The 23,374-nt window shown below is 37.3% G+C and overlaps 1 long non-coding RNA gene across 1 annotated transcript; it reads left to right on the top strand.

The window, feature by feature from the left end:
* Positions 1-20,920: 20,920 nt before the first annotated feature.
* On the top strand, positions 20,921-22,495 carry LOC110923411. Its single transcript, XR_002584062.2, has 3 exons — positions 20,921-21,247; positions 21,359-21,489; positions 22,181-22,495. It is a non-coding gene; the product is annotated as an uncharacterized LOC110923411 (long non-coding RNA).
* Positions 22,496-23,374: the final 879 nt, after the last annotated feature.

Below are 23,374 nucleotides of genomic sequence, written 5' to 3'. Positions count from 1 at the left end.
GCATCATTAGTTCACGCACCTCGGCCCATGGAAGAGCATAGGCCTCTTCATTCGAACGGATGTTTCTCTCATTTGACCACCACTCCAACGCTCTGCCTTGAAACATTCCAGTTGCACTCCTAGTGTTTAGATGTTCTGGGCACTCGCTGTTGATAAAAGTAACCTCAATGCTGTCAAACCACTCGAGCATAGCGGTCACCCCATCACTGCCCGTGAAAGACTTACGATTGCAAGAGATGAAATGTTTGTAGCTGAACTTAGTAGTCTTTAGCTTCTCAGCCTTCGAGTCCAAAGAGGATGGAGGAGTGTTTGATCCTTGGATCTCAGAGACGATCTTTGGCACGACTCGAGCAATCTGGTCGGCCATAAATGACATCATCTTTTTCTGAGACTTCTCCCTGGATCTCTTGAGAGTGTCGGATAGCTTACGAGAAGACATCTAAAGATCCAACAAGAGGATCGTATAAGTATAGATTCACAAGCCTCACAATATAGATTCACACACGATAGATTAAGACTCAAGATTCAACAAAGTTCACATAGATTAAGATTCAAGTTTCACATAGATTCCAATAGACTCAACACCGCAAAACCACGACCTTCGCATGGCACGTTGTACGAAGTTTGGCAACATGTTAGAAGCGCTTATATATAGGAAGTACCAACGGCGTATCCACCACGCTTCGGGCACATTGCTTCCGCCTCGTACTCGGTGTCATGTTACGGGTCGCAAAACTCACTCATCATCATCATCATAATTCACATTGATTCCAATAGATTCACATAGATTACAATAGATTCCAATAGATTCACGTAGATTTCCAATAGATTCCAATAGATTCACGTAGATTTCCAATAGATTCACGTAGATTCCAATAGATTCACGTAGATTCCAATAGATTCTAAAAGTTTCACATAGATTCCAATAGGTTCACATATATTCACATAGATTAGTGTTAACAATCCACAAACAACGAAATCCCGGATGGCACGTGCTACGAAAGTTCGGCAACATGACGGAAGCACTTATATATAGGAAGTACCAGCGGCGTATCCACCATACTTCAATCATGCCACGTCCGTCTCATCATCGGTGTCATGCTTCATTAACCACATCATTAGATTTCACCACTTCTCGCACATAGATTAACCAAATAGGTTACACAACTTTAACCCGAGCCTACAAAACTACAAACTTCACCTAGCGCGTGGTACGAAGGTTCGGTAACATGCCAGAAACACTTATATATAGAAGTACCAGCGGCGTATCCACCATGCTTCAGACAAGCCACGTCCGCCCCGTCTTTAGGCTAGGCTACGTTTCGTATTTTGTTTCTCAAAACAACACATACATAGATTACATATAGATTACGCTAGAGTACACACTGATCTCATAGACTTCACATAGATTACACAAGTAGTTTCCCATAGCTTAGATTTCAATAATCTCATCACTGGTCTGCAAAACACTAAGTTTCGCATGGCACTTAGTACGAAAGTTGCTAACATGTCGGAAATACGTATATATAGGAAGTACCAGCGGCGTATCCACCATGTTTCAGACACGTCACTTTTCCCTCGTATTTCTATGCCATGTTACGTTTAGTGTCTTACAACCACAATAACACATAGATTCATCAGATAGCTTCACATAGTTTCATAGTAGATCAAGATTCCACATAGATTAGCATAGAATAAAGCCTCGTAAATTTAGTTTGATCCTGAGATTAGAGTTAATGTTTTAGTTTGCGGACATACGTGCAATTTGTATAAAAAGCCTCAAAATAAACGAAGAATCAAGATAAACGAAGAATCGAGTTTAAACCACACATAAAATCGAGGTAACATAAAAGATAGGCTCATAAAACATAGAGTGTTCCGGGTAGAGGAACGGTGACTAACCAGAGTGATTCGAACCCCTTTCGAATTGAGGTAACGTGTCTTGACTTACTTAGACAAATGCGTCATCGATGTTAGGCCTACGATATTCGTCCTTTTGGTCATTTCACGTTCCTAATTGATTGGAAATTTCAAGACTTTGGCGAGACATAAAACGTCAAAGAGTGGGACTAGTCATCAAGGTCTGAGTTTCACCTCTAACTTGACAACATTGTACCCTAATAGCGTCAGTACTTATCCGCAGACAAGACCTACTAGAATAATATGGAGGTTTCCTATCAAGGTTCGGATGTCACTCCTGACTTGAGGGCAAATCTCGTGCAAAATACAAACACTGATTAACAATGTTTTCAATAGTATCAAATGTATATTGTGTTAGCCTTAGGAAAGGCAAGTAAGTTCAGCATGAACATGTGCTGCTAGGAAGCAGATACGGTAGAATGCATAAGTCTTAACCAACAAATAAGAGTCAAGATTCCTAGAACTATAGACTAGGGCAAGTATTCCTACTTATCCTAATTCCCTATAGTTATGGCTCTGATACCAATCTGTCACACCCTAACCGATGGCGGAAACATCGGGGTGCGAGCACTAAGCGTTCAGATTGCTCATGAGATTCCATAACACTAGATATTTTAATAGATTTAGATTTATTCAAAATTAGTCTAACAATCACGAACAAATATAAGTATGAAATACATCTCATCAAGTAAATGTCCGATGTTTCTACATTAGCTAAGTGGAGTTTCTAAGCTTCATCCTAGCTTGTTTCAAGTATCCTAGCATCCTGTCAGCCTGCAACATGTATTAAAATAGAGTCAGTACAAAATGTACCGGCGAGTATACAAGTTTAAATAATAGCATAATAGATTAAAAGACTCATATCCATATGTAAATGTAACAAAAACAGTTTCAGCCATGCTAGTGTTCGCAGTCCAACAAGTGATAGCCCAAGTATCCCGATGCTTTAGTGTTTTCCCAAGTCTCAAGGAAAACTAGAATCCTCCTAACAATACCCCCGAGAATAATGGGGAGGTGCATCTCCTATAGCGCTACTATTGTTAAGGCGGAACTACACACCCTAGATTAAACGTAGACATAGCACATAGAATACAAGAATCACAAGTTTCACATACACGTAGGATAGAGTTTAGATTTCAAAAGTTTCAAGTATCATAGTTTAATAGAATACACGTTGCATCCCAAAGTTTAAAACAAAAAGGGATCGAGTATACTCACAGTGATTGCTTAACAGATTAACTGTTATTGGATCAAAGGGAGCTCTTTAGGTTTAGCCTGATTAGATTACGATAGATAAGAGTCGGGCAGAATAACGAGATTTAAACCAAGTGACAGATCACTCATCTTGATCAGATGGCTGTTAGATCGGATGGCTATCCGATAAGGATTGCCACACGATCGACGTGAAATAGTGTGTGGGACGGATTGCCATCCGATCGGATAGTCATCCGTACAGATGGCCATTCGATCGAATGGTCATTCGATCAAAGTGTTTGAGATTCTCAAAATGTCAAGTCAAGTGTCAACTTAGGTCCCCTTGATCGGATGGCTATCCGATCGGATTGCCATTCGATCCAAAGTTCCAAGTTTTCAAAGACTCAAAGTCTCAAAGAGATTCTAAGTGTTGAAAGGTTCCAAGGCACACGTCACTTCGATCGGATGGCTGTTAGATCGGATGGCTATCCGATCGGATTGCCATTTGATCGTTGTAACTTTGTTCCTAAAGTATCCAAAAGATTCCAAGTGTTTAAGGTTACGAGGCAAGTGTCACCTGATCGGATGGCAGTTCGATCGGATGGCTATCCGATCGAGTTGCCATTCGATCGAGTTGTTCTTGTCCCGTTCCCAACCTTGTAAAGTTTCTAAGTTTTTGTTTAAACAACAACGACATGGTACGTGTTCAAACAACGGCAAACACATCAGTGTACATCCGATCTGATCGGGTGGGAATCACCCTAGTCCGTTCAAGCGTCCGTTCGTGACGGTGCTTATGTCAGAATTCGTACTCCGGTCATCTTCTCTGGCAACAATCCCTCTCCAAACCAACTCCAGACTAATCATCAGGTCTATAGTCCGAGTAGATCCAGATCTTACCGTTTTAGGTAAAAGTTTTAAGAAAAGATGAAGATAAACATAAGTTTTAGCCAAAAAGTATAGATTTAGTTAAGATTTAGTGTAAAACACATGAAGTTCCTTAGATCTGAGCTAGATCTTGACTAGAATGATATCACACAACAGTTTGGTACAAACCACCATGATGACATCACCTTCAAGAGCTCAAATCTCATGGATTTCACGGTGAAAAGTGAGATTTCAAAGGAGAATCATGTAGAGAATAACGTGCAGATCAAAGATGTACAAGAATCTAGTGTAAAACGTACCGAATTCGCCGAGAAATGGAAGAAAAGAGGAGTGCGTGCATCTGAATCGAGTGAGGCTGTCACATTAGTGACAAATGATGTGACAAACCTATTTATAGTGTCAGAGAGAAGGAGTGAGGCGGTGTGCACGGATTGGATGGCAGCTTGGTCGAATGGACATCCGATCGGTTGGTCATCCGATGGGATGGTCATCCGATCGGATTGCCACTCGGCCAATCCCATCGTTTCCGTGTTCCCGTCTTTGATTTTATTTGAGAATTAGATTAAGTGTTGCGTATTATTGGGTAATAGTATAACTTCATTATAGCATTAACACAAAAGTTTCCATAGTTTCCGCCAGTGACAAGACTCCAGTCCCTCGTTACAACCAAGTCTCAAGTTTCACGAGCGTCAAGAGTCAAGCACCAAAGTATCATAGTTTCCAAGTATCAAGTATCAAGAATCATAGTTTCTAGAGTTAAGTCTCATAAAATTCATAGCATTAGATTCACAAAGTATCAAAAGTATCACACATCACATAGTATAGGGGCTAAAAGTGTCAAATAGGTAAAAGTCTAGGGACGCAGGTGTTACATGCTTACCTTACACGACCCCGTGCTGCACTTACGATAATTAAGATTTTGAGTCAGGGGACTTCTGTTTACATGCATGGGGTTCTGTTTCAACGTCATTTCATCTTTCCACACCATTCCACAAGTTTTTAAACACCAAATACCATTCCATTAAAACCATTCATCATCCTGTTACAACTAAAAAGGAGAAAAATAAAAATACAGGCTAGATTTTTAATAGATAGATCTTAGGAGATACCTCCTATAGATTTAAACCCAAATAGCTCCTCCCTAAATAAAACAATAAAGGATCAACAAAACCTGAAACTAGTTTCCGGTTAGCAAGGGCTTTAAGCTATTTTCCGGTGTGCCCCCTCAAAGATCATTAAGCATCTCCTCAATCTCCCTTGGTAGGAAGATGAAGGGCTCATCATCAATGTCCTCTTGTGGGAAAGGAGCGGCGGCTACCGGAACCTCATAAAAGGCGCCATCGGGAGGTTCCGTGGGTATCTCATCCCACCCGGTAGGGTTAACAGCCTCGTGAGCGAGGTTCCATTTATCTTGTGGAAGGATCTGATCCATAGGAGGTACCACCAAGATATTAAACCTTTGGTGAAGTAGGTTGATTTCCCTAAAGCTAATCTCCAAGGCTAGTGTGAGGTTGTTCACTCGGTCTATGAGGACCTCCTCCACCGTCGTATCGGACGGGGGTGGCCTCGAATGAGAGCCTTCTTCCACTTCGGTTGTTGCGTGAGCTTGTTAAGGAAGTACCCCTCTGCTGGCTCGACATGCTAGTTTAGAAAAGACAAACCACTAAAGTTTAGACTTGCAGACAAGTTACACGGCCCCATGCCTGTAGGGCACATCCCCGTGCTGCTCTAACAGCCTTGATATTTCAGCCCAAGAACTCTTATTTTAAGTTAAAAACTTTTGGTTTTTTACATTTCTAGACGTAAATAATTTAAAATAATGTTATAAAATAGTAGTTTTGCAAAAGTTTGGGCTAAAAATCATGTTATTCATCCCGCAATTGAAGCTTTAAAGCGTGAAGCTTCAAGCTTCAATGGAGGTTGAAGAAAAAGAACATGACTAAAAGTGACAAAGACAAGGTTTAGGGAATCCTTTTTAAGAACACAACTTTTTTGGTATGTGTGTGACATCTGGAAGGATCTTGGTCTTAGGAATGGGTCCAAACATTCTACCCATCGCTAACTTTATAGAAAGTGACAGCACGTTAACATGACCCTGTGTCTGGGAGGCACGACCCCGTGTCACCTGTAATGAGACAGAGAATGTTGTCCGTTAGTGAGCACGGGCCATGTCAAGGGAGACACGGCCCCGTGTTGGATTAGTAGGGGAGGCATGGCCCCGTGTTTATCTAATGCGCCCCATTTGTGGAGAGGAGATGAGGCACGGCCCCGTATGTGATGAGCACGGCCTCGTGTTTTTTTAGGGATTATGAATTGTCTAGTTTTTAAGGATTATTTTATTATCAAGAGGTTATTTACTGGTCGGGACAACACCGAAATGTCGTATGAACCTTAGGCTCTTTTGCGGGATACGAAAACACAAGAGTTTATCGAAAAGGAAGAAACCTAAACTACGAATAGGTGGGCGGAACCAACCTTTATTTTCCTTATCCGGGCTCTTGTTAAAGAAGGTTTGAGTCGACTCGCTCTGGTCTATAAAGTCGCTGGCGCAGGCCGCTAATGAGTCCTTCATTGTGTGGTCGATACAGGAACGACTATCGCCTTCGTTTTCACAAGGGTTTGGTGTTGGCCTCCCCTGAATGTGTTTCTGATGCGGGCCCAAGTGTGGAGGAGCAGGCCATCTTGTATTTGGAGGCCCAAGATCGCGTGACAAAAGAGGTTTCACTAAAATGGCTCTAACTTGGGCTACAGGTGTCCGTTTTGGGCGTGTGACCAGGCGAAACGATTGTGAGAACGAAGCCCATCTTTCTACAAACACCGTACGTGGTTTGGGTCATTGTTCGGGGCCAAAAACGCTTATTTCTATGAGTTATTTATATTTTTATGTTTTTAGTGCTTTTCGTGGACTTTTTTTTTCGTTCTAGCTTTTGGCCCAAGTGTGTTTTGGAAGAATCGTTCCTGGTATTTTGTGTGAATCAACAGGTCCGATTTCGTATCCCATTTCCTAGTCTACATCAGTTTCCATTGATTCTTCTCTTTCTTTATTATCCATAGAAGGATATCGTGCCTTCATCATGAATTTTATTTCTTTGAGTTTTTAGAGAATTCTCTTTTCTACTTGACATAGATGTTCAGAAGTTATGTCTGTTTGAAAAGAGGGTTGATGGCATTCAGGTGGATGGTAGTTATTATTTTTACTCGCGCCTATTTTAAGGTGATCGTCACCGAAAACCGATGGGTCTATGTAGTGAGGATCAAAATTTAGAATGGGACATTTTAAATCTTGATGAAATCCACCACATAGTTGGCACCATTCATCGTAAGAGTGGCAGGGGTTAAAACAATCGTTAACATCCATATTCGCTGGACGAGGCTTTGACCGTCAGGATGAAACAGTACTATTTCCAAGAAACTGTTTGATGGAAACAGCCCGTGCGATTGTCACACGGCCCTGTGTTGCAGCTTCTGTCTGGCAGAAAACAGTTTTTATGTTAGTGGGGATTAGGCATGGCCCCGTGTATGATCAGGTACGGCCCCGTGCGACATTTGCAGAAAGTGGAAAGCAGAAAAAGAAGAAAAACCTAAAGAGAAATAAAGAAGATAAAAAAATGATTAAGCCGTCGATTTTAAACTTTCTTAAAATCCTCGTGTCACCGGCAACGGCTCCAAAAACTTGACGTGATGCGAGCGTGGTATAATTTTTAATATACTTTTAAGTACTTTTACTCGTTTATCAAGCTCTAAAGTTATAAAACACGATATAACACTATCACTCTCTACAACACGATTGGGCAAGTGTACCCATCGTTGGCGTAGTATAGTGATGGTAAGATACCGAGGTCGTCCAAGGACACATGAGCTTTTAATACAAGAATATTGTCAACGTCTAATCTAACCAAATTTTGAGAAAAAGATCTTTAGTAAATAAAATAAAGGAAGAAACTAAAATAACCAAAGAAACAAATAAACAAGATAAAATCACTTGGTTCCGACTTATCTTTTACGTATCCTTTGATGATTTACGCACTTTGAGTTTTTTAAGTGATTATCTTAGTTATAGTGGCATGTTCCTCTTTTGGAGGCAACGCTACCCTCAGCCATATTGGTCTGAGTCAGCAGGGATACTGTAACGCCTCGTATTTCCGTATTTCCGAATTTCCCTATTTCCATGTTTTTATAAAGTACATGTCTGTTTTCCTATTTTTAGAATCACAGTCGAAAAACGGAAAACAACACATTTTACGCGCTTTTAAAGCAACCAACAATGAACGCGTCACCCATTATTTCCGACATCATTTACGTATTTTCAATCCAAAATAAACATTTTACGACATATTATGACACTCGGGCTCAAAAACAGGTCTCCTAGACGTGACCGGGCCGCTCTAAAATGCTAGAACGCGTTAACGGGCCTTGAGCCCAACACATCAAAACCCTACCAATATAAACTTAACACACCCACTCAACACACACATACACCCCCGCCGCACATATACATACACTGCTCTCTCCTGCGATTTTCGGCAGCCGGACTCCGGCCGGCGGAGTCGAAGACGATGACGACGGAGGTACGGTGGCACGGCAGCTGCAGCGGCGGAGTTCCGATGAGATTTTTCACGATGGTTCATCATTGAAACCCCCCTAAATCGACCCTCCCGAGTCCGATTCCAGTGTCGATTTCATTATCAGAGCAACGGAAGTGATGTTTTTAGGTCCGGCAGCCACGAACCAGGTTCACTCCGGTTAACTCTTAACCCATCTTCTTCATCCCTTTTGCTTTTTAGAACTGTCCTTCTCCGATTCGTGCTTTTGCAACTACGACAATGGAGATGGTTGGACTCAGTTTGGGATTTGCTTGGAATCGAGTCCCGGTTTAGCCCGGTTCGGGCATTGCTCGGTACCGGAGCCACGCCGGCGTCAATGGCAGTGGTGGCGGTGGTGGTTTCGGTAGTGGTTTCGGTAGTGGTGGGTGTCTCTGGCCTGGTCCAGTTGGGATTTAAGTCTGTTTTATCTGAGTCAAGTCTCGGTTCAGTCACGGTTTCACTCGGGTTTTTAGTTTGGTCCAACTCGAGTCTTGGTCAAGTTTCGGGTCTCGGTTCTCGTGTCGGGTCAACGTCAGTCAATTCGGTCAAATTTGGTTAACTGATGGGTCCGCAGGTTAAACCCGAAACTTGGATACAAACCTTAAGTTATTGTTTCATACCTATTTAATATTTATATATTGTTTTATTATTGTTGAATTTTGGCAAAAACATTGACAACTTGTATTGTCGGGATCGCTCCAAAAACAGAGGAAACTGTTAGTGCACGGAATGTCTGTTGACATCGTCTACATCAAGTCTTAGGTCAATATGGGTCAACATAGGGTTTAGAATGTCGAAATCATGTTTTATGTTGATAGGTTCGCTTTTATTTACATGTTTATAGTAGGTCCGCTTTTAGGTCATTAAGTCCGGTTCGCTTTTATGTCATCTGTTGGGTTCGCTTTTTTGTCAACCTGGTAGGTTCGCTTTTATGACAGTCCTTATAAGCGAACCTCTAGCAATATATATACCTGATGATGTTGTTCATTAGAGCGAACCTGAATGATTGCTTGTGGAACGGAACTCTGTCAAATTGAAATCAGAAAGCAATAAAAGAGAAGAAATTAGAAAGGAATAGCTGTTGTAACTTCATCTACGTTGATTCCGCCTTCTTACGTGAAGATGAACTACCTTGACTGACTTTTCAGGGTCAAACAACGGTCCAACAAGTGGTATCAGAGCTCAGGACGAGGATTTCATACTACTACAGCTTAGATCTACAAAAATCTCTGATTTCTACTCTCTTTCTTGCATACTTTTTCGATTTGAAGTGGTTCCTACAGTTAAAATTGAATGATTTTTGAGTATTACATGCGGAACATATAGTTAACAAACCCTAGAAAGTTTTAGGTTAAAACACGGCTTAAAAATGGTGAAAACAGGGTAAAATTACTGGTCCGCTTTTACGGACAAGTTCTGGTCCGCTTTTATGGACAAGTTCAGGTCCGCTTTTACAAACATTTGAGATTCGCTTTTAGTGACAGTTGAGATCCGCTTTTAGTGACAAGTCTGATCCGCTCGAACAGACATCAACTGGTCCGCTTTTAGTGACACTTTCTGGTCCGCTTTTAGTGACAAATCTGGTCCGCTCGTACGACACTTTCTGGTCCGCTTTTAAGACATAAACTGGTCCGCTCGAACGACTTCAATCTGGTCCGCTTGAGTAGTCTATTTAGTTGGACTTTCGCTTATTTGGACTTGGCTTATTCGGACACTGATAGTTTCTTTTAAAAAATCTTGTTTGATTGTACAAAATTTGGCGAAAATGTTTGATGAACAAGAAAACAAGAATATTGAAAATTTGAATAACTGGAAAAAGGAAGCTTGGAATGAAACGAGATATGATAAAGAGGTTTATATAAAAAGATACGAAAATTTCTTGTGTATGAAGGATGAATCGATGGAGATGTTGAAAGAAAGGTTTTGGGAATTAATCATCAAGTTAGAAAAACATAAGATATATGATGAAAGAATTTTGAAATTTGTTGATGCTTTACCTTTGGAATGGTATAACTTTGTGAATGGACTGAAACGGGATTCTAGGTTATTACGTTTTGATTTGAGAAGTTTCATCAATACAATAACAAATCATCAGTTTCATGAAAATGCAGATAAAAGGAAGTTATTGGATGAAATAAAAGAAGAATCAGGAAAGATAGATTTGAATATAATCATTGAAATAAGAAAACGAATCGATGTGTGTCTTGCAGCAAAGAATAATATGAGATACGATATTAAGAGGGGTTGTTATATTGATAAAAATTCGAATCCTCTTGATTTTGTTAAACTTTTTTGTGCAGGTACATATGAAAAGATGAATGGAGATTGCTTGAAATGTGAAAAATCAGAAACAGACAATGTCAAACTTCTAAAGGATGTAGAGAGTTTGACATTGGAAAACAAAAATTTGAAGATCGAGAAGAAAGCTGATGAAGAACAGATTCTGGGTTTACGTTCAAACTGTGAAAAATTGATATCTGATAATGACAAACTTTTAAAGATTGTTGAGAGTTTGTCATTAGAAAACAACAATTTTAAAAACTTGGAAAATGATTTCAAAAGTCAAATAAAGATTTTACAAGATGAGAGAGATATTTTTGGCAAGAATAATTTGGAAAAACAAAGCGAAATTAAATCTCATCTTGCTAAAATTATTCGACTTGAGCATGAAGCAGAGGATGCTCAAAAGAAAATTGCTGAGTTTGAAAAAGATTTTGAAAGCAAAAGAAAATCTTCAGAAAATGAAGATTTCTGGATAAAACTGGAAAACAAGAATCTAAAAGAGAATGAAACAAGATTTCAAGAACAGTTAAAAGTCGTGGAAAATGAAAAATTTGTTCTTGAAAAACTTAAAATTGAAAATGAAAATTCTATCAAGTCTCATCTTGAAAGAATATCTCAGCTTGAAAATGAAGCTGAGAATTCAAGAGTCAAGACTGATGAACTTGAAAAGAAGTTGAAAGGTTTTGTGACTTCATCAGACAGGTTGAATTTTCCTTGTCCAAAACCAATCAACTCTGTTCCAATAAGTGACAATGTCACAAATTTTGACAAGGTCAAAATTGAAGATTGTGGTGAGAAATCTGATGATGAAAAAGAAAAGAAAAGAAAAATATTTTTTGATTTAAAAGAAAATTTTAAAAATACTGTTTTACATTCTACTGAGAAAGGAGAATGCTCAACGCACAAACCTGTAAAGAAGAATGTTGAACAGAAACAAAAAGATAAAAATTTGAAAAAGTCTAAAAATGAAGATAAAAGCTCGTCAGATAAGTCATCCAATCGTTATGAAAAAACACAAAAATTTAAAAATGAAAAATCACAAAATGATGGTAATAAGTGGTGCAGGTTTGACCACAGTGCTTCAAAGCTAAATCCAGCTTTTCGGAAGAGTGATGACTACCACAAAGCCAGACAATGCTATGATCTGAGCATTTGGGGTGAAAGTCGTACATGGTATGATAACAGAGTGTGTTACTCTTGTGGTTATCAAGGACACATTGCTGTTAACTGCCAAAGTCAGAGATTTGAAACGAGAAGGTGCTTTAACTGCAACATCAGAGGTCATATTGCTAGATATTGCCCAAGGAGATCGATGGGAAGATCGAGGGTTGAATCTCAAAGAACGGCAAAGAAGACAGTCAATGTTAAGCCCAAAGAACAGAAGGTTCAAGAACCTAAAGTTCAGAAAGCAAAAGTAAAACTTTCTCAGGGGCAAAAAGACAGACTGCGAAAGAAGAGGAAGAAGGCCAGAGAGTATCTGGAAAGGATTTTGTCCTCGCGTTCACCGAACAGATCGAATAAGAGTACTGATGAATCGCTTCACTCGACAACAAAGTCAAGTAAACCGAATTCGTCAGATGCAAATCTGAGGACAAAAGAGGAGATAAAGAAGAAGGTAACATTTAGTGGCAATGAATTTGTTTCTTTGGAAACAAAGGAGGCACATGTCGGCGATGAATCTGACAGATCAAAGTCAGACAAGCCACATTCAGGCAATGATTCTGGTTCTTCAAAACCTGAAGAGCTAAGTTTTGAGGTAAAATTGTCAAGAACACCCAAGACTGGTCAGGCTTGGGTGAATCTTTTCAAATGAAAAACCCTGACTTGCCGGAGTTCCCAGGTTGGTAAGCGTGGAACATGAATCGGCACATTTCTTGAGAAATTTCACTATGGTGATTTTTCGACCTACATGTGGTAAATCAGGGACATTAAGTTGTACTTGATTTTCAACAAGTGATTAAAGGAAAACAATGTGATGAAAGAACCCCGAATTTGTGAAATGACACACAAAACTAATTTTCCGGAAAAACCATTTTGATTAAAACAAACTTAAGTGTTTTGAAATCTAAATGGGAAAATAGTTTGTTGTCAGGGGGAGTTCTGATTGTTTATGCCAAATGAATGGCGAATTGAAGTGATTCGATATCAGTTTGTCATTTTATTTGTACAGTTTTCAAATTTTCCTTGAAAATCAAAATTGAAACATATTTTGATTTTAGGGGGAGAAAAATTTAAAAAATTAGAAAATTTGAAAATACCAAAAACATTGAAAAAGCAAAAATGAGTTTCGTTGAGAAAAGAGGAAATGATAGTACATCAGTGGACTATCACAGCATGCTAAGGAAATGAATTGTCAAAAGTGATAAACGGTCTCACTAATGATGTGTCGATATGTTTTTAAACATTTAGTAGATTTATTCGGGATATAAACCTAAAATTTCAAACTTGCGAATTTCGTGGGGAACACTACCTGGATATATAAGTAACCCCTGAAATCTCGTTTGAAAGGTCTCGTATTCTGATATACTAGGTGTTTATACTCTATGATGTCTGGGGTATTATTCCGGGACTTCTGCTGAACGGAAGTTCTGACCTAGTCCTTGGATAATGCTTTGCCTAAAATGCTTGAAACATAGCATTATAGCCCTCAGATTGATTAGACAATAAAATTGATAATCATCTGTTGTAGCTAAAAGATCCTCTAAAGGGGACATACCAAAGTCGAAACTGATATCTCTCTGCGCATACGGAAGTATCGACCTGAGATCCCTCAGTTCTCGCATGTCCTAATTTATGTACAGACATCATTTTAGTACAATCACCTGTAAGACTGAATATTGAGATTCTGGATACGGGAGTATATTCAAGAGGTGGGACACATAAATTGAGCTAAGTTCATAAAACATCTAAATCGTATCCTGGATAGATTGAAAAGTGTGTGAAAATTTAAGAGGACAACTATATCGACAATCGACGTGAATCGTTTGGAACTTAAAATGATTAAAGCTTAACGGTGCTAGTGATTTGTTTCATGAACTGATATGATCCTCTTACACAAACTCACAAAAATATTATCTGTATATATTTGTTTACTGTATTTCATTCAAAAACAATAAGCCAAAAAGATTTTCGACAGCTGATGTTGAAGTACTGATATTCAAGATTCGAGTGCTAAACATGATGAACAGGATTGGGAAATTTTTGTTGAACATTCTTTGAATGTCATATATAAATTTTGTTTGAAAGATTGTGTGTGTTTAGTTAATCAAGGTCATTCATTTGAACTTGATGTAACTAATGTGTTTGTTGAAAATGATGTCTACCAGTAACTTTACTAAATTCATTTGTCATAAATTTGTAAAACTTATGTTACAGTAGAGAGTGTGCAGGTTAAGCAGGTTTGGATTTCATTATTCCCGACGGTAGCTAACAGTCAAAGTTTGAACCAGATATCTCAGATTCCAGCATATTGAGAGGGGGAGTCAATGAAAGGGGGAGTCTGGATCAACAATCAAAGGGAAGAAAGAAGTCAGAGCTAGGTTGTGATCTGAAAACCTGTGAAGAATGCTTAAGAGGAGAAGATAAAGAGTTGAAGAAAAGACTAAGACCGAAGACTCAGGAGCTGAAGATTGCTGAAGACTACGTCAACATCCAAGGGGGAGTCTGTTAGTGCACGGAATGTCTGTTGACTTCGTCTACATCAAGTCTTAGGTCAATATGGGTCAACATAGGGTTTAGAATGTCGAAATCATGTTTTATATTGATAGGTTCGCTTTTATGTACATGTTTATAGTAGGTCCGCTTTTAGGTCATTAAGTCTGGTTCGCTTTTATGTCATCAGTTGGGTTCGCTTTTGTGTCAACCTGGTAGGTTCGCTTTTATGACAGTCCTTATAAGTGAACCTCTAGCAATATATATACCTGATGATGTTGTTCATTAGAGCGAACCTGAATGATTGCTTGTGGAACGGAACTCCGTCAAATTGAAATCAGAAAGCAATAAAAGAGAAGAAATTAGAAAGGAATAGCTGTTGTAACTTCATCTACGTTGATTCCGCCTTCGTACGTGAAGATGAACTACCTTGACTGACTTTTCAGGGTCAAACAACGGTCCAACAGAAACTTTGCCCGATTTTCGTTAAAATATATATATATATATATATATATATATATATATATATATATATATATATATATATATATATATATATATAGACACACATATATACTTTATAGTCGAACCACTAATGAAACGTCTCGGATTCAAATAATTTTTATAACAATAAATATAAATGTATATTTATTTTTGACAACATTCTATAATACTCTTGGCGGATTTAGCTTAGAATTATTACATAAACTATATAAAATATATACACATACATGTATATACATATATATCAACTAGATATACTTTAAATCCCACTTCAAACCCTCCATCATAATTCCGAATACTCATACACCTTCGTTTGCCCATATAGGGTGACCTCGGTATTCCATCCTCCTAATCTCATACACTCGTCACCACTTGGATAATCGGAAAACTTAGCAATTATGTGAGTGTACTTGAACCCCCTTTTTCGTTTTACTACTTTTTGGGGTGTAACATGCTATCTACTAACTTACACTTAAACTTTATTCATAATGCACAAACATTCCTTATACATGCATGCCTACTTGATTGCTTGATACTTTAAACTTGGGGTTATACGTTATGTGTTATACTTATCATTAACTTCGTATGAGCCTATCCTTGACATATATAGCGCTATAGGATTAACGTACCGCCTGTAAACTTTGGGTTATGTTAAGAGCTTATTGTGTTTCATCATTGGTTTGATTAGTTAAACACATGCCGATTTTAATGTTTATCTTGTATCAATAGCTTACCATGTGGAATTGTTTAAACTCATTTTTATGCTATGTATGAATCAAACTTGTATACTCGCCTTTGATTTTGCATTGAACTTTATTTTAAACATGTTACAGGTTGAGGATGATGACGCTTTGAAATTGAAGTAGTGATGATGCTTAGATACACACTTAGACGTCTTAAGTTTTATTACGTTGTATCAAATTGTACTTGTTTGTTGTATTCTTGTATTGAACGTATTGTATATCAAGTTATTGTATTTGATTTTAACCTTTGTAATTGACTTCTAGAAATAAAATGAAATCCATTATTTAATTATTGTTACAAATAGTGTTATGAAGTCTCTTGCAATCTCGTTTTAGTCTCACTCTGATGTTTCCGCCATCGGTTGGGGTGTGACAGATTGGTATCAGAGCCATAACTATAGTGAATTAGGAAAATTGCCATGCTTTTGACCTAGTCTATAGTTAAGTACCAAATTCGACCATACTTGATTCATATGTTAAGTTCTTAAAACGATTCTTATGTGTTAATTTCTTGAAAACATTTCCTATGTGTTAATTTCTTGAAATGCTTTGCGTGCTTATACTTGTTTTAATATTCCAAGCATACGCCTTCCTAAGGCATTTTACTCATTTATACTAAAATCGAAACCACTCGTAATACACAAACGAGACGACTTCACCAAAATAGGCGTGAAACCCACAATTTGGTGAACGACTCTCAATCCATCTATTCTTTTTATACGAAATTCGCCACCAAGTTAGGAGTGAAATCCTCACCTTGAAGTAGAATTTCCATTTCAAATTCTGGTGGACCCTCATCAAAGTGTCGAAATTAAATTTTGACCCGACGAGTACCAACCACACTTAGGGTACGAAATCGTCAAGTTAGGGGTGAAACCCGCACCTTGTTGACTAGTTCCACTCCTTGATTTTCAAAAATCCAGCCAAGTCTCGAATTTCCGATTGATGTGGAACATGTAGTAACTGGAAGGGTGAATACCGTTAACCGAGATATCGGCGAGAGTATTCCACCTATTAGGCCAAAGCATGTTTCTCAAATTCAAAGGAATTTTCGACCACTTTGGTTTAGTCAAAGTTCCATTTTGGAACAATCCAAGTTTTAATCAAACTTATGCTTTACTATCATCGCTTTTATATGATACAATTCTCTCGTTTCAAATTCAAATTTATTTTCGAGATCATTTTTCTCACACACACATCATGCTAGATCTTTTCATACATTTATACATATGCATGATTTCAAAACGTCACTCAATTTTGTTTACATTCTTTGTAACACCAAAATGGAGACATATCATCGAGATAGGAGTGATTTCTTTACCTTGACGATCAACTCCACACCTTCTTTTCTTAAAACGACTTCACCGACTGTGACATATGTGCTTGTGTAATCATTGTACAAACTCTGAACAATTCAAATATCAATAAAACAATGTGTTTTGACCCCAATATTTGTTTATTTATGTTTGACATTTTTCACGTTATGATTTTTGTTCAATTTCAAACTCTTAAACGCTTTCTGGAAAGTTATACGCAAACTATTATGTAAACGTAATTAGTTTAATGCGACAAACACTCCGGAATAGCAACATAAGCTTAACATACCTTAAATACCCTTAACATAGCTTAGAAATAAGTTTTGAGGGGTTTGGTATGCGAAAATACGCTTATTTGATCACAGGGACTAAAAGCATCAAAACTGAGAAAGTATGCATTTACGTGCATATCTTGCGTTCTGACCATATCCGGACATCCAAAAATTTTTGTAATCACTAAAATATTGTACTTTAGTGATTGGAATGCAAAAATACCATTCGTTTCGCAATTTGGATCGTTTTTGCGTCCGTTACGATTTCCGTCGTAATTAACCTAAAAACACAACTGTAGGATCGTTTTCAGACCCGAACGAGTCGATCAGAAGAGTTTATCTCAACACGAAAGGCGGAAACAGACGTGTAGAGCTCAATTCAGCAAGATCACACTTTAAACTGTTGTATTATTGATATTATGACAATTTACAACCTGACAACACTTTGGCAACACTTCGTTACTCTGATCGGAAAGTTACAAATGATGAAAGTTTGAAGGGTATTTATAGGAGGGACCCTTTAGTATGAAAGTGGCATGACACTTTCAAACGGACAGGGTACCTTTCAAACTAAACCCTCTTCAAACTAAACCCTTTCAAACTAAACCCTTTCAAACTTTCATGTTCAAATATAGTAAACCGAGACTCGATATAAGACGAAGTCGATAGATGAATGCACCAACAGACTCCCCCTCAGATGTTGACGAGTCTTAAGTGTCGAGTCTTCAACGTCTTCACTCTTTATCAGTCTGAACACTCTCTGAAATATCTCACAGTGTAAGCATCCTCAAATCTTTCTCTTCTCTTTTCATCATCATCAACAGACTCTTCCACGAACAATTTCTACTCGGACGTCTTCAAACTCCCCCTTTCGATATGTTGGGATCGCAGTCTGGCTTATTAAAATTACAGAGTCCTCAGGTATCGGAACCTGGCACTCTATTTTCAGGTTCAAGATCGAAACCTGGCTACATCTGCACATTCTTAACCCATAAGTAAATTTTCTGATGATAACTTGTAAAAATCTAATGAGTCACTTGCAGAAATTATACAATCAAAAATAATTTTACAATGTTAATCTTTGATGAACCACTTGAAAATATATCATTTTTATTTTCAAAACAACACACTCTCCCAAACCATCTGTTCATCATGTTTAGCACTCGGAATTTTGAAAATTAGCTCTCCAACACCAGTTGTCGAAAATCTTTTTGAATTTTTCAAAATTTATGCTAAAACACACTAAAATCTTTTTGAATTTTTCAATGTAAAGAAATGAAATGCAAAGAAGAAATATTTACATACAATATTTTTGTGAGTTTGTGTAAGAGGATCATATCAGTTTATGAGACAAATCACCAACACCGTTAAGCTTGATTTCATTTTAAGTTTTAAACAATTTACCTAGATTGTCAGTATACTGGTCCACTTAAATTTTCACACAAAGTTCAACTGATCCGAGATATGATATTAATGTCTTAAGCACTTAAACTTATCCGTGTGCCCCACTACTTGAATATACTCCCGTATCCAGATCCCAATATTCAGTCTTACAGGTGAATATACCACAGATGATATCTGTAAGGGTTTAATTGCGAGGGCCGTGAGAGCTCAGGTCGATACTTCCGTATACGCAAAGAGATGACGGCTTCGACTTTTGGTGTGTCCCCTTTAGAGGATCTTTTGTTACAACAACAGTGACTATCAATTTTATTGTTTCATCAACTTGCTGAGGGCGGTGCTGTGTTTCAAGCATTTGCGGAAAGCGTTATCCGGGGACTAGGTCAGTACTTCCATACAGCAGAAGTCCCGGGATAATACCCCAGATATCACTGAGTATAAAGACCTAGTATCTCAGAATAAGGGAACTTTCAAACAAGATTTTAAGGGTTACCTATATATCCAAGAAGTTGTTACCCACAGAATAAGCAAGTTTGAATTTTTAGATTTATATCTCGTCACAATCTACTAAATGTGCAAAAACCTACTGGCATATCCGCAGTAAGATTGTTTATCGCATTTATACTTTCTTTATCGCATTTATACTTTCCATTTCTTTAGCATGTTGTGACAGTCCACTGATGTACTATCATTTCCTCTTTTCACAACACAACTCATTTTTTGGTTTTATCATGTTTTTGCATTTTTCAAATTTTCTAGTGTTTTTGGAATTTCTGAAATTTTCTACTCCCCCTAAAATGCAAACACATTAAAGAAATTTGAAAACAAACTGTACAAAAACACGACAACCGACATTGAATCGCATCAATTCGCCACTCACTTGACATAAACAAACAGAACTCCCCTATCAACAAACTATTTTCTCATTTAGATTTCAAAACACTTAAGTTTGTTTTAATCAAAATGATTTTTCCGGAAAATAATGTTTGTTATAACCACTTGTAGGTTCACTTTGGAAGTTAGGGGTATGGTTCATCATATTGTTCATCAACCACTTGTATGAAGATTTCATCAAGTTCAACTAAATGACCTTGATGCATCCTTTGTACCACTTGTAGAAAACATCCATAACATCTAACCATATATAGGAATAAACCTCTACACAGATCATTTTACCAACCAAGATGCCGATTCCTGCTTCTCACTTACCAATCTGGAAGCTCCGGCGCAGTCCTTTAACCTGTAAAATTTAACAAACTTTAAGATTCATTTACACAATCAATTTTAAGAAAGATGCCGATTCCTGATCCACGATTACAAACTTGGGATCTCTGGCAAGTCAAGTTTTTTAAGCAAAGAAAATGTCCACCCAAGCCTGACCAGCCTTGGGTGATTTCAATTCGGAATTAGTTGGGGTGTAAGTTGCTTTCTTTGTAGCGTAAAAGTCTTTTACCCCTTTCATCTTTCCATCAACCATTTTTCCGAAAATCTTCTTAACTTTCCCATTAAACGTTTTCTCAACATCAAAATTATCCTTTTCAGAATAATTCTGATTTGAGACTTCAGTCTTTCCAACTTTCCTTTTAAAATTCTCAGCCCTCAATGGTGGAAAGTTCTCATCATCCATTGAAGGAACTGAGTTTTCATCATTCTCATCATGTAACATCCGTAAAAAAATATGGAAATCCAAAATCCGACCCGTTTTGAAATTTGGATCCTAATTCTTAAAACTCGAAAATTTTCGCGAAATGAATAATCGTTGAGAGATTCTTATCCTAATTTAATTCCTTAAAATTATGGTTAGTTATTTATTTATTTAAACAATTAAACAAATTAATTTTACCATTAAAAGTTTTTACTTTTATAAAAATAACCAAGTTAATAATTTAAAGCTAACCTAGTTAGTTTAGTTGTAAAGTTAGTTTATTTTAAAGTAACATAACTTAACTTGAAATCAAGGGACTGTTGGAGTAATTAAGAGAATTATTACAGGGACTGGTTATATAATATTTCAAACTGTTATTTTCAAAAAAAAATAAATGGCGGAGACGGGACTCGAACCCGGGTCTCACCGTTACAAACAAACGCCACATAACACTCCACCATTTATCAGCTTTGGTAACAAACCTTATTCCTTCAACTTGTATATCCATTTTTCGCACCGCCCAAAACACATGTCCGCGTACAGCTTCCTTTCCTTTTCTTCCCTTCTTGATTTTCGGTTCCTGATTTCTCGGGATTATTCAATGATGAAGGTTTCCATGTTTTAGACTTTTCCATATCATGCATCAAATCAATCCTTACCAAGATTACGAAGCATTCCAACACTATAAGAACCGAACCTCCACCATCGATTTTACTCACACTCGAACCTACTTTGGACATCTAACTCGGAACCGCAACTCACCGGAGAATCCAGAAGTTGTCGGAACGCCGAGCACCCTGTCGGAAACCAACCGAAGTTTACGACGGAACTCGTTCCTTTTCATTTGGTATGACTTCTTGATCTTTTGTTTCCCCGTTTAAACTCTCGTTTTGATTTCTTGTTCGACACTAACCCGTGCCTTCGCCGTTTTCTACACGTTCATCGTTTCGTCGAGGAGCTCGCCGGAGATCGAGTTACGTCGGGACACAATTCTTCTCATTTCGTTCGAACCATTGGAGTCGCCGGAGAAATCTCCGGAGTTCGGAGACGTCGCTGGAGCTCTTTGTCGGAACTCGGCATCCAGTTTCGGTATACTTTTCTACTGTTCGGTCATTTGTTTTGTTTTTTTTTATTATTTACAAAAGAAACTAGAGCATGTAATCAAGTAATCATAAACTGAACATTAAAACAAATATATATTTAGTTTGACGATTTGGTTATAAGATGAAGGAAAGCAGATTATAAAAGAACTGTTATTTGGGTTGTACAGTTCCTGTGAATTTGCTATTTTAAAATGAAAAAGAAAGTTTGCTATATATCTATATATGCTTTAATAAAGAATGATAACCTACCAAGATTATTATTACTGTTAATCTATTATTAATAGAAATATTATTCTTGTTAAGATCTCTTTTATTAAAGTTAATATTATTATTTGTATTACTATTAACATTAACGATTTTATTGTTATTATGATTACGGTTATTAGTGTTATCATAATTATTAATCTATTAAGTCAATATTGATATTAATCTTATTATTATTACCAATATAATTAATATTGTTAACTATATTTATCATTTTATTATTATTAATACTCTCAATTTATGTTAATGGTTATAACATAACCTTTACCAATTTAATCGAACCATCTACAAATTTGTTAGCGTGTAATTGGAACGTACCCTTGTATATACTAGCTCAATCAATTCATAAGCGATACCTAACAAGATAGCGAAATTTAAATCAATAAATATTAATGAGTTCGCTTATCATCTAGGTTAATCACTCTTGTTCGTATCTCTTGCAATCTCTTGGATAAACACAAACCTTTCTACTCTTCCTCATTTACCAAGAAAACGCAACGCAATCTAAGGTGAGTATACTCGATCCCATTTTCGTTTTAAACACTTTGGGTGCAACATGTATTCCATATTCAAATTACACAACACTTGAAACTTGTTATATTCATACTCCATCCACATTTCAACACCAAATATTTTGCTGCTTGTTAATCTCATATGCTATGCAAGTTGAACGTATTGAACAAGTTGAACGTATTGAACAAGTTGAACGTATCGAACAAGTTGAACGTATCGAACAAGTTGAACGTATTGAACAAGTTGAACGTGTTAACCTCCCGCTAGTCTATTGGGAAAGGCAAAGTGGATCATGTTATTCGTGTTGGATATGAGTATTTAAACTCTTATTCTACTTTATGCTATGTATTAAACTTGTATACTCGCCAACTTTTTGTTGATGTTATTTTAATACATGTTGCAGGTTGATAGACGAAGTGATCAAGAAAACAAGCTAGGATGAACCTAGAAACCCATCTAGAATAACAATGTTTTGAACTATTTTTTTATACGATGTTTGAATCTTGTATGACATTTTAGCATTTATGAAATTTGATTTAATCAATATTGTCACAAATAGTGTTATGTTGTTTTGAGCAATTTGTTCGTCTCATCCCGATGTTTCCGCCATCGGTTGGGGTGTGACACATCAAACTGTGGCTCCTCTGATTTTATGGAATCAGATTCATCACCAGATTTTACCTCAGATTTCTTAACAACCCATTTTTGGCTGTCAAGTTTCACACTTCGCCTGTAAAATCTCTTCGAACATTCACCAACTTCAAATGTTGAATTTTTGAAAACTTAAAATTTTTCAGTTGGTGGTTCGGTTTTATCAATAACAACTTCTTTCAGTTTTCCAGAAACTCCCTGTTTTGTCTTGGTTGATTTCGGACAATTCCATGCAATGTGTCCAACTTCATTGCATCTAAAACAGGTTCTGGCTTCTTTTCTCTGAACTTCATTCTTCTTTTTCTCAGCAAGGAATTCTTGATTTGATTGTCTCCAGAATGAGCTCTTCTTCTTTTCCTCAGCAGACGGTCCTGAAACAAATTTTGTGTTTGTTTTAGAAAATTTTTCATTTTTATAGTTTTCTGGTGGAATAAAACCTAATC

Source organism: Helianthus annuus, chromosome 17 (assembly GCF_002127325.2).
Source record: "Helianthus annuus cultivar XRQ/B chromosome 17, HanXRQr2.0-SUNRISE, whole genome shotgun sequence".
Classification (NCBI taxonomy): Eukaryota; Viridiplantae; Streptophyta; class Magnoliopsida; order Asterales; family Asteraceae; genus Helianthus; species Helianthus annuus.
This window is presented reverse-complemented; position numbering and strand designations above follow the sequence as displayed.